General features: G+C 51.5%; 1 protein-coding gene across 1 annotated transcript in view; it reads right to left on the bottom strand.

Moving 5' to 3' along the window:
* The window catches only part of SRCIN1 (SRC kinase signaling inhibitor 1), a 758,648-nt gene extending 748,129 nt beyond the window's left edge, over window positions 1–10,519 (bottom strand). Inside the window, exon 1 of the mRNA XM_069237488.1 lies at window positions 10,404–10,519. The gene's annotated coding sequence lies outside the window, so the exon portion shown is untranslated. The remainder of the gene's footprint in view (window positions 1–10,403) is intronic.
* Window positions 10,520–12,559: the final 2,040 nt, after the last annotated feature.

The raw sequence follows: 12,559 nt of genomic DNA, 5'->3' as shown, positions 1-12,559 counted from the left end.
CTTCTGCTGGGTATGGCCGTGTGCCCGCCGCTCAGCCCTGACACCCTCGCAGTGGCGAGGCGCTTCGTGCAATGCGGAACCGGAAAGCTTGTTGCTACAAAAAAGGCAGAGTGGGCTGTAATTACAGCTGCTAATGTCGCTGCTCATCCCTTGGAGAGATGCCGGGTCTCCCCGCGAGCAAGGAGGCAGCCAGGGGGCCTCGGAGGGTACCAGCTGCTGCTGGCACACTGGCTTCGTGCTGGCTCTTGGCAGATCGTGTTGAGGGGACAGGGGGGTGTTCGAAGGGGCCTCTCTGCCCGCTTCAGGCTGCACTATGAAACAGACGTGACAGCTACTACTGAAGGGGTCATCCAGTCTCAGCTGTGTGTGGGGGGGTGGGGAGGGGGCATGGGATGCAGACCACCAAGATACCGAATTAATTAAACGCAACTGAGAACGTGGTCGCATTAATGAACTTAGGGCCATATGTACTAAAGCTTTTTCCCATAGACACAGAATGGGTAAAATCCTTTGATACGTCTGGCCCTTAATTCTGTGAGCACCCTTTAAACGGCCATTGAATGGGGCACTATAAAATCGTCAGCCTTCACGAGGGAACAAAGCCAGAGATACCCACTAACCCCGTATGTAAGGGGGGAAAGAGCTTGGCGTACCCTCCAAACCACCAGAAATGAACCCAGAGAGCAGGAAGGGCCACCTGTTAGATATATGTAACAGTGAGCAGAGGCAGATCTTTTCCTTACAGTGAGTGTTAGTGATGTCCAGCAGTGAGCAGGGATCGATGCTCGCCTTACAGAGTGTTAGAGACGTGCAGCAGTGACATGGACGGATGCTATCCTTACAGTGAGTGTTAAATATCTGCAGCAGTGAGCAGGGACTGATGCTTTCCTTACTGTGAGTGTTAGAGATGTCCAGCAGTGAGCTGGGATGGATGCTCTCCTTACAGTGAGAGTTAGAGATGTCAATCTGGGACGGATGGTCTCCTTACAGTGAGTGTTAGTGATGTGCAGCAGTGAGCAGGGATGGATGCACTCCTTACAGAGTGTTAGAGGAGTGCAGCAGTGAGCAGGGATCGATGCTCGCCTTACAGAGAGTGTTAGAGACGTGCAGCAGTGAACAGGGACGGATGCTTTCCCTACAGAGTGTTAGGGACGTTTAGCAGTGTGCAAGAACGGATCTTCTCCTTACAGAGTGTTAGAGATGTGTAGCAGTGCGCAGGGACGGATGCTCTCCTTACACTGAGTGTTAGTGATGTGCAGCAGTGAGCAGGGACGGATGCTCTCCTTACAGTGAGTGTTAGAGATGTGCAGCAGTGAGCAGGGACGGATGCTCTCCTTACAGTGAGTGTTAGTGATGTGCAGCAGTGAGCAGGGACGGATGCTCTCCTTACAGTGAGTGTTAGTGATGTGCAGCAGTGAGCCTGGACTGATGCTCTCCTCACAGTGAGTGTTGGAGATGTGCAGCAGTGAGCAGGGACGGATGCTCTCCTTACAGTGAGTGTTAGTGATGTGCAACAGTGAGCAGGGACGGATGCTCTCCTCACAGTGAGTGCTAGAGATGTCCAGCAGTGAGCAGGGACAGATGCTCTCCTTGTAGAGTGTTACATATCTGCAGCAGTGAGCAGGGACGGATGCTCTCCTTATAGTGAGTGTTAGTGATGTGCAGCAGTGAGAAGGGACAGATGCTCTCCTTTCAGAGTGTTAGATATGTGCAGCAGTGAGGAGGGACGGATGCTCTCCTTACAGAGTGTTAGTGATGTGCAGCAGTGTGCAGGGACAGATGCTCTCATTACTTAGTGTTAGAGACATGCAGCAGTGAGCAGGGACAGATGCTCTCATTACAGAGTGTTAGAGATATGCAGCAGTGAGCAAGGACAGATACTATCATTACAGAGTGTTAGAGATGTGCATTAGTGAGCAGGGACGGATCCTCTCCTTACTGTGAGTGTTAGAGATGTCTAGCAGTGAGCAGGGGTAGATACTCTCCTTACAGTGAGTGTTAGAGATGTGTAGAAATGAGCAGGAACGGATGCTATCTTTACAGTGAGTGATAGAGATGTGCAGCAGTGAGCTGGGACGGATGCTGTCCTTACAGTGAGTGTTGGAGATGTGCAGCAGTGAGCAGGGACGGATGGTCTCCTTACAGTGAGTATTAGAGATGTGCAGCAGTGAGCATGGATGGATGTTCTCATTACAGAGTGTCAGAGATGTGCAGCAGTGAGCAGGAATGGATCCTCTCCTCACTGAGTGTTAGAGATGTGCAAAAGTGAGCAGGGACGGATGCTCTACTTACTAAATGTTAGAGATGTGCAGCAGTGAACAGGGACGGATGCTTTCCCTACAGAGTGTTAGGGACGTGCAGCAGTGTGCAAGAACAGATCTTCTCCTTAGAGAGTGTTAGATATGTGCAGCACTGCGCAGGGATGGATGCTCTCCTTACACTGAGTGTTAGTGATGTGCAGCAGGGACGGATGCTCTCCTTACAGTGCGTGTTAGTGATGTGCAGCAGTGAGCCTGGACGGATGCTCTCCTCACAGTGAGTGTTAGAGATGTCCAGCAGTGAGCAGGGATGGATGCTCTCCTCGCAGACTGTTAAAGATGTGCAGCAGTGAGCAGGGACAGATGCTCTCACTACAGAGTGTTAGATATCTGCAGCAGTGAGCAGGGACAGATGCTCTCCTTACAGAGTGTTAGAGACGTGGAGCAGTGAGCCGGAACGGATGCTATCATTACAGAGTGTTAGAGACGCGCAGCAGTGAGAAGGGACAGATGCTCTCCTTTCAGAGTGTTAGAGACGTGCAGCAGTGAGAAGGGACAGATGCTCTCCTTTCAGAGTGTTAGATATGTGAAGCAGTGAGGAGGGACAGATGCTCTCCATACAGAGTGTTAGAGACGTGCAGCAGTGAGCAGGGACGGATGCTCTCATAACACTGAGTGTTAGTGATGTGCAGCGGTGAGCAGGGACAGATGCTCTCATTACAGAGTGTTAGAGACATGCAGCAGTGAGCAGGGACAGATGCTCCCATTACAGAGTGTTAGAGATGTGCAGCAGTGAGCAGGGACAGATGCTATCATTACAGAGTATTAGAGATGTGCAGCAGTGAGCAGGGATAGATCCTCTCCTTACAGTGAGTGTTAGAGATATGCAGCAATGAGCAGGAACGGTTGCTATCCTTACAGTGAGTGATAGAGATGTGCAGCAGTGAGCTGGGACGGATGCTGTCCTTACAGTGAGTGTTAGAGATGTGCAGCAGTGAGCAAGGACGGATGCTCTCCTTACAGTGAGTGTTAGAGATGTGCAGCAGTCAGCAGGGACAGATGCTCTCCTTAAAGAGTGTTAGTAATGTGCAGCAGTGAGCAGGGATGGATGCTCTCCTCACAGTGACTGTTAGAGATGTCCAGCAGTGAGCAGGGACGGATGCTCTCCTTACAGTGAGTGTTAGAGATGTGCAGCAGTGAGCAGGGACGGATGCTCTCCTCACAGACTGTCAGAGAAGTCCAGCAGTGAGCAGGGACGGATGCTCTCCTTACAGTGAGTGTTAGAGATGTGCAGCAGTGAGCAGGGACAGATGCTCTCCTTACAGTGAGTTTTAGAGATGTGCAGCAGTGAGCAGGGACGGATGCTCTCCTTACAGTGAGTGTTAGAGATGTCCAGCTAGGACGGATGGTCTCCTTACAGTGAGTGTTAGAGATGTGCAGCAGTGAGCAGGGACGGATGCTCTCTTTACAGTGAGTGTTAGAGGGACGGATGCTCTCCTTACAGTGAGTGTTAGAGATGTGCAGCAGTGAGCAGGGACAGATGCTCTCATTACAGAGTGTTAGAGATGCGCAGCAGTGAGCAGGGATGGGTGCCCTCCTTACAGTGAGTGTTAGAAACGCAGAGCAGTGAGCAGGGGTAGATGCTCTCCTTGCAGAGTGTTAGAGATAAGCAGCAGTGATAAGGGACGGATGCTCTCATTACAGTGTGCTAGAGACGTGCAGCAGTGAGCAGGGACGGATGCTCTCATAACAGAGTGTTAGAGATGTCCAGCAGTGAGCAGGGACGGATGCTGTCCTTACAGTGAGTGTTAGAGATGTACAGCAGTGAGCAGGGACGGATGCTCTCCTTACAGAGTGTTAGAGATGTGCAGCAGTGAGCAGGGACAGATGCTCTCCTTACAGTGAGTGTTAGTGATGTCCAGTAGTCAGCAGGGACGGATTCTCTCCTTACTGTGAGTGTTAGAGATGTGCAGCAGTGAGCAGGGACGGATGCTCTCCTTGTAGAGTGTTAGAGATGTGCAGCAGTGAGCAGGGACGAATGCTCTCCTTACAGTGACTGTTAGAGATGTGCAGCAGTGAGCATGGACGGATGTTCTCATTACAGAGTGTTAGAGATGTGCAGCAGTGCGCAGGGATGGATGCTCTCCTTACACTGAGTGTTAGTGATGTGCAGCAGTGAGCAGGGGCAGATGCTATCATTACAGAGTATTAGAGATGTGCAGCAGTGAGCAGGAACGGATCCTCTCCTTACTGTGAGTGTTAGAGATGTCCAGCAGTGAGCAGGAACGGATCCTCTCCTTACTGTGAGTGTTAGAGATGTCCAGCAGCGAGCAGGGGTAGATACTCTCCTTACAGTGAGTGTTAGAGATGTGCAGCAATGAGCAGGAACGGATGCTATCCTTACAGTGAGTGATAGAGATATGCAGCAGTGAGCTGGGACGGATGCTGTCCTTACAGTGAGTGTTAGCGATGTGCAGCAGTGAGCAGGGACGGATGCTCTCCTTACAGTGAGCGTTAGAGATGTGCAGCAGTCAGCAGGGACAGATGCTCTCCTTACAGAGTGTTAGTGATGTGCAGCAGTGAGCAGGGACAGATGCTCTCCTCACAGTGACTGTTAGAGATGGCCAGCAGTGAGCAGGGACGGATGCTCTCCTTACAGTGAGTGTTAGAGAAGTCCAGCAGTGAGCAGGGATGGATGCTCTCCTTATAGTGAGTGTTAGAGACGTGCAGCAGTGAGCAGGGACAGATGCTATCATTACAGAGTGTTAGAGATGTGCAGCAGTGAGCAGGGACGGATGCTCTCCTTACAGAGTGTTAGTGATGTGCAGCAGTGAGCAGGGACAGATGCTCTCTTTACAGTGAGTGTTAGAGGGACGGACGCTCTCCTTACAGTGAGTGTTAGAGATGTGCAGCAGTGAGCAGGGACAGATGCTTTCATTACAGATTGTTAGAGATGCGCAGCAGGGATGGGTGCCCTCCTTACAGTGAGTGTTAGAAACGCAGAGCAGTGAGCAGGGGTAGATGCTCTCCTTGCAGAGTGTTAGAGACATGCAGCAGTGAGCAGGGACGGATGCTCTCATTACAGAGTGTTAGAGATGTCCAGCAGTGAGCAGGGACGGATGCTCTCCTAGCAGACTGTTAAAGATGTGCAGCAGTGACAAGGGGTGGATGCTCTCCTTAACGTGTTAAATATGTGCAGCAGGGACAGATGCTCTCATTACAGAGTGTTAGAGATGTCCAGCAGTGAGCAGGGACGGATTCACTCCTTATAGTGAGTGTTAGAGATGTGCAGCAGTGAGCAGGGACGGATGCTCTCCTTACAGTGAGTGTTAGAGATGTGCAGCAGTGAGCAGTGACATATGCTCTCCTTACAGAGTGTTAGAGATGTGCAGCAGTGAGCAGGAACGGATGCTCTCCTTACAGTGAGTGTTAAGATGTCTGCAGCGGTGAGCAGGTACGGATGCTCTCCTCACAGAGTGTTAGAGATGTGCAGCAGTGAGCAGGGACGGATGCTCTCCTTACAGTGAGTGTTAGAGATGTCCAGCAGTGAGCTGGGATGGATGCTCTCCTTACAGTGAGAGTTAGAGATGTCAATCTGGGACGGATGGTCTCCTTACAGTGAGTGTTAGAGATGTGCAGCAGTGAGCAGGGACGGATGCTCTCCTTACAGAATGTTAGAGATGTGCAGCAGTGAGCAGGGACGGATGCTATCCTTACAGTGAGTGTTAGAGATGTGCAGCAGTGAGCAGGGGAAGATGCTCTCCTTGCAGAGTGTTAGATATCTGCAGCAGTGAGCAGAGACGGATGCTCTTCTCACAGAGTGTTAGAGATGTCCAGCAGTGACCTGGGGCATATGCTTTCCTTACAGTGAGTGTTAGTGATGTGCAGCAGTGAGCAGGGATGGATGTTCTCATTACAGAGTGTTAGATATGTACAGCAGTGAGCAGGGACGGATGCTCTCCTTACAGAGTGTTAGAGATATGCAGCAGTGAGCAGGGACGGATGCTCTCCTTACAGAGTGTTAGAGATGTGCAGCAGTGAGCAGGGATGGGTTCTCTCCTTACAGTGAGTGTTAGAGGGACGGATGCTCTCCTTACAGTGAGTGTTAGAGATGTGCAGCAGTGAGCAGGGGTAGATGCTCTCCTTGCAGAGTGTTAGAGATGAGCAGCAGTGACAAGGGACTGATGCTCTACTTAACGTGTTAGATATGTGCAGCAGTGAGCAGGGACAGATGCTCTCATTACAGAGTGTTAGAGATGTGCAGCAGTGAGCAGCGATGGATGCTCTCCTTGCAGAGTGTTAGAGCTGTCCAGCCGTGAGCAGGGATGGGTGCTCTCCTTACACAGTGTTAGAGATGTGCAGCAGTGCACAGGGATGGGTGCTCTCCTTACAGTGAGTGTTAGAAACGCAGAGCAGTGAGCAGGGATGGGTGTTCTCCTTACAGTGAGTGTTAGAAACGCAGAGCAGTGAGCAGGGGTAGATGCTCTCCTTGCAGAGTGTTAGAGATGAGCAGCAGTGACAAGGGACGGATGCTCTCCTTACAGTGAGTGTTAGAGGGACAGATGCTCTCCTTACAGTGAGTGTTAGAGATGCGCAGCAGTGAGCAGGGACAGGTGCTCTCATTACAGAGTATTAGAGATGCGCAGCAGTGAGTAGGGATGGGTGCTCTCCTTACAGTGAGTGTTAGAAACGCAGAGTAGTGAGCAGGGGTAGATGCTCTCCTTGCAGAGTGTTAGAGATGAGCAGCAGTGACAAGGGGAGGATGCTATCCTTAACGTGTTAGATATGTGCAGCAGTGAGCAGGGACAGATGCTCTCATTACAGAGTGTTAGAGATGTCCAGCAGTGAGCAGGGACGGATTCACTCCTTATAGTGAGTGTTAGAGATGTGCAGCAGTGAGCAGGGACGGATGCTCTCATTACAGAGTGTTAGAGATGTGCAGCAGTTAGCTGGGACAGATGCTCTCCTTACAGTGTTAGAGATGAGCAGCAGTGAGCATGGACAGATGCTCTCCTTACAGTGAGTGTTAGTGATGTCCAGTAGTGAGCAGGGACGGATTCTCTCCTTACTGTGTGTGTTAGAGATGTGCAGCAGTGAGCAGGGACGGATGCTCTCCTTACAGAGTGTTAGAGATGTGCAGCAGTGAGCTGGGATGGATGCCCTCCTTACAGAGAGTGTTAGAGATGTGCAGCAGTGAGCAGGGACGGATGCTCTACTTACAGAGTGTTAGAGATGTGCAGCAGTGAGCAGAGATGGATGCTCTCCTTACAGTGAGTGTTAAGATATCTGCAGCGGTGAGCAGGTACGGATGCTCTCCTTACAAAGTGTTAGAGATGTGCAGCAGTGAGCTGGGACGGATGCCCTCCTTACAGTGAGTGTTAGAACTGTGCAGCAGTGAGCAGGGACGGATGCTCTCCTTACAGTGAGTGTTAGTGATGTCCAGCTGGGACGGATGGTCTCCTTACAATGAGTGTTAGAGATGTGCAGCAGTGAGCTGGGACGGATGGTCTCCTTACAGAGTGTTAGAGATGTCCAGCAGTGAGCAGGGATGGATGCTCTCCTTACAGTGTGTTAGAGATGTGCATCAGTGAGCAGGGACGGATGCTATCCTTACAGTGTTAGAGATGTCCAGCAGTGAGCAGGGACGGATGCCCTCCTTACAGTGTGTTAGAGATGTGCAGCAGTGAGCAGGGACGGATGCCCTCCTTACAGTGAGTGTTAAGATGTGCAGCAGTGAGCAGGGATGGATGCTCTCCTTACAGTGTGTTAGAGATGTGCATCAGTGAGCAGGGACGGATGCTATCCTTACAGTGTTAGAGATGTCCAGCAGTGAGCAGGGACAGATGCTCTCCTTACAGTGTGTTAGAGATGCGCAGCAGTGAGCAGGGATGGGTGCCCTCCTTACAGTGAGTGTTAGAGATGTGCAGCAGTGAGCAGGGACAGATGCTCTCATTACAGAGTATTAGAGATGCGCAGCAGTGAGCAGGGATGGGTGCTCTCCTTACAGTGAGTGTTAGAAACGCAGAGTAGTGAGCAGGGGTAGATGCTCTCCTTGCAGAGTGTTAGAGATGAGCAGCAGTGACAAGGGGAGGATGCTCTCCTTAACGTGTTAGATATGTGCAGCAGTGAGCAGGGACAGATGCTCTCATTACAGAGTGTTAGAGATGTCCTGCAGTGAGCAGGGACGGATTCACTCCTTATAGTGAGTGTTAGAGATGTGCAGCAGTGAGCAGGGACGGATGCTCTCATTACAGAGTGTTAGAGATGTGCAGCAGTGAGCAGGGACGGATGCTCTCCTCACAGTGAGTGTTAGAGATGTCCAGCAGTGAGCAGGGACAGGTGCTCTCCTTACAGTGAGAGTTAGAGATGTGCAGCAGTGAGCATGGACGGATGCTCTCCTTACAGTGAGTGTTAGTGATGTCCAGTAGTGAGCAGGGACGGATTCTCTCCTTACTGTGAGTGTTAGAGATGTGCAGCAGTGAGCAGGGACGGATGCTCTCCTTACAGTGAGTGTTAAGATATCTGCAGCGGTGAGCAGGTACGGATGCTCTCCTTACAGAGTGTTAGAGATGTGCAGCAGTGAGCTGGGATGGATGCTCTCCTTACAAAGTGTTAGAGATGTGCAGCAGGGACGGATGCCCTCCTTACAGTGAGTGTTATAACTGTGCAGCAGTGAGCAGGGACGGATGCTCTCCTTACAGTGAGTATTAGAGATGTCCAGCTGGGACGGATGGTCTCCTTACAATGAGTGTTAGAGATGTGCATCAGTGAGCAGGGACGGATGCTATCCTTACAGTTTTAGAGATGTCCAGCAGTGAGCAGAGACGGATGCTATCCTTACAGTGAGTGTTAGAGATGTGCATCAGTGAGCAGGGACGGATGCTATCCTTACAGTTTTAGAGATGTCCAGCAGTGAGCAGGGACGGATGCTCTCCTTACAGTGAGTGTTAGAGATGTCCAGTAGTGAGCAGGGACGGATGCTCTCCTTACTGTGAGTGTTAGAGATGTGCAGCAGTGAGCAGGGACGGATGCTATCCTTACAGTGAGTGTTAGAGATGTGCAGCAGTGAGCTGGGACGGATGCTCTCCTTACAGTGAGTGTTAGAGATGTGGAGCAGTGAGCAGGGATGGATGCTTTCCTTACTGTGAGTGTTAGAGATGTGCAGCAGTGAGCAGGGACGGATGCTCTCCTTACAGTGAGTGTTAGTGATGTGCAGCAGTGAGCAGGGACGGATGCTCTCCTTACAGTGAGTGTTAGAGATGTGCAGCAGTGAGCAGTGAAGGATGCTCTCCTTACAGTGAGTGTTAGAGATGTGCAGCAGTGAGCAGGGACGGATGCTATCTTTACAGTGAGTGTTAGAGATGTCAAGCAGTGAGCAGGGACGGATGCTATCCTTACAGTGAGTGTTAGAGATGTGCAGCAGTGAGCAGGGACGGATGCTCTCCTTACAGTGAGTGTTAGAGATGTCCAGCTAGGACGGATGTTCTCCTTACAGTGAGTGTTAGAGATGTGCAGCAGTGAGCAGGGACGGATGTTCTCATTACAGAGTGTTAGAGATGTGCAGCAGTGAGAAGGGAACATGCTCTCCTTCCAGTGAGTGTTAGAGATGTGCAGCAGTGAGCAGGGATGGATGCTTTCCTTACAGTGAGTGTTAGAGATGTCCAGCAGAGCTCTCCTTGCACTCGGTACCCTGTGACCGTGATGGATGGTCTCTTTACAAAAAGTGCTAAGGAGGAGCTCAGCAGAGAGCAGGGATGGATGCTATCGTTACTCTGAGTGCCAACGCAGTGCCCAGCGGTAAGCAGGGATGGGTGATCTCTTTAAAATGAGTTTCAAGACAGTACCCAGGGGTGAGCAGGGACGGATGCTATCCTTACGAGTGCCAAGGAAGTGCCCAGCGGTAAGCAGAGATGGGTGCTATCCTTACACTGTGTACCAAGGCAGTGCCTATCGGTAAGCAGGGGTGGGTGATATCCTTACACTGTGTGCCAAGGCAGTGCCCAGCAGTGAGCAGTGATAGAGATTTCCTAAGCGAGAACTCCTCTTGCATGAAAATGCCAGTGCATGGGACGCAGCCCAAAACGGGTGGAATAAACACAGGGTCTGAAGTGTGGCCATGGCACCCACCCACCCTGCCCCTCTTACCTGCGGGGATGGGACTGGCTCTCTGCGGCAGCCTCGGGTGGGCATTCACGTCCGCCCGCGGCCCTTCAGCACATCCATCGCCGCGCCACCCTTGCCCCGGAACACGGGCTGCTCTGACGGACGCATCCCCGGTGCAGCGAGCAGCCGGCGCCGTCCGTGATCCCGCCTCCCGCCCATGCTACCCGGCGCCTGCACCGACCCGGCCCCCGCGGGGTCCACGCCCGCGGGATGGCGGAGCCGCGGCTGGTACCACGAGGGCGCGGGGGGAAAGCCCGAGGTTTCAGATTTGATCCATAACGCGCGCAGGAATTATCTTCCAGCGGATCTTTCAATGCAGTTTATGACTGCGGGTCCATAAATCTCCGGGAGGCAGCGAGCCCCAGACGGCCCGTGAAGGAGGTCGGCGCGCAGTGCGCACAGTACCAAGATTGGTTGTGGCAGGGAGGGGAGTGAGGGCATGAGAGGGAGGCAGGCGGGCCCCTGGCTCCTAGGAGAGACCCCATGCAATGTACTGAACGGATATGGTCCTCGCCCTCGGCCACTGCATTATCCATCCACATGCTGTCTCCCTCCGACCCTCCATTCCGTGAGCTAGGAGAAAGGTGACCCGGGCAAGAGGGTAGGCGCCCCTTCCCTTCCAGAAGTTCTGTGCAGACCCTGTTGCAGGCTGTAGCATCTAAGTGCGGTCTGATAAGACTTGGTACTAATGGTAACCACTGAACAGTGGCATCCTGCCAGCGCGCACACCTGACCTCTGCAGGGTTTAAAGAGGCCTTTCCATCTGGAGCAGGCCGGCCCTCACCCACAGTCTCTGTAGGGTTTTAAACAGCGTGAACCCTTGAGGCAGCCTGCACTCACCCACGATCCCTATGGGATGTAAAGAGATCTTGCGACCTTGAGATGTCCTAGTGCCTGCCCTCTTCCGCGATCTCTATGGGATGTAAAGAGATCCACGATCCCTATGGGATGTAAAGAAATCTTGCAACCTTGAGATGACCTACTGCCTGCCCTCATCCATGATCCCCATGGGATGTAAAGAGATCTTACAACCTTGAGGCAGCCTACTGCTAGCAATCACCCACGATCCCTATGGGCTGTAAAGAAATCTTGCGACCTTGAGATGTCCTACTGCCTGCCCTCCTCAATGATCCCTATGGGATAAAGAAATTTTTCGACCTTGAGATGACCTACTGCCAGTACACATCCATGATCCCTATGTGATGTAACAATATCTTGCGACCTTGAGATGCCCTGCTGCCTGCTCTCATCCACGATCCCTATGGGCTGTTAAGAGACCTTGCAGCATTGAGATGTCCTACTGCCTGCACTTCCAGAGGTCTCTATGGGATGTCAAACATAATTTTACTTTGAGGTGTATTACTTCCAGCACTCACCCACAATCCCTATGGGATGTAAACAGATCTTGCAACCTTGAGATGACTGCACTTATCCATGGTCTTTATAGGATGTAAATAGATCTTGAGATGACTGCACTTATCCATAATCTTTATCTAATCTTTATTGGGTGTAAAGAGAACTTCACACCTTGAGAAGGCCTACTGCAGTATTCGCGTACAAGGACGTACAGGAATATTGTGACCTGAAGCTGGCTTTGTGACGCCGCGAGGACCTGCGGCGCCCCACTTGCGGACCGCAGTCAGATCGGCGGTCCGTGTCCTGGATGGCTGTTTCTGTCGCGGGCCACGTTTTGAGCCTTGTTTCGGGCCGCTGCCTATTTTTGCACGACCAGTACATCTTTCTTTGGGTGCTGCTTTGCGCTACGCCCGCCTTTTGCCCTTACAATCTCTCTTACCTATTTTTTCTGTCTTTTTTCTTGTTTTCTCTTTCTTTGTGGTTTCTCTCTTAGCTATCTTTTCTTCTTCCCAGGAGTGTGTGTTTCCTTCCCTGCATGCTTTGTTTCCTCTTTTACACCATGGCTATTTTTCCATTCACTCTAATGTGGCTTTTCCCAATTCAAGATGGTGTCTTCGGAACTTCCTGCCTGTCACTTCCTGTTTGCCAGTATATAAGCACAGTTGGTCTTCTGGTCCCTGCGTTGCAAACACTTCCGTTCTGGTGGTGCTCCTCGCTCCTCTATCCAGTGATTTTTTGGACTTCTTCTGTATTTTCTTGTTTGCAGTTTTTGCTGTTTCCAG

The sequence above is a fragment of the Pleurodeles waltl genome, chromosome 6 (genome assembly GCF_031143425.1).
Source record: "Pleurodeles waltl isolate 20211129_DDA chromosome 6, aPleWal1.hap1.20221129, whole genome shotgun sequence".
NCBI classification, from domain to species: domain Eukaryota; kingdom Metazoa; phylum Chordata; class Amphibia; order Caudata; family Salamandridae; genus Pleurodeles; species Pleurodeles waltl.
This window is presented reverse-complemented; position numbering and strand designations above follow the sequence as displayed.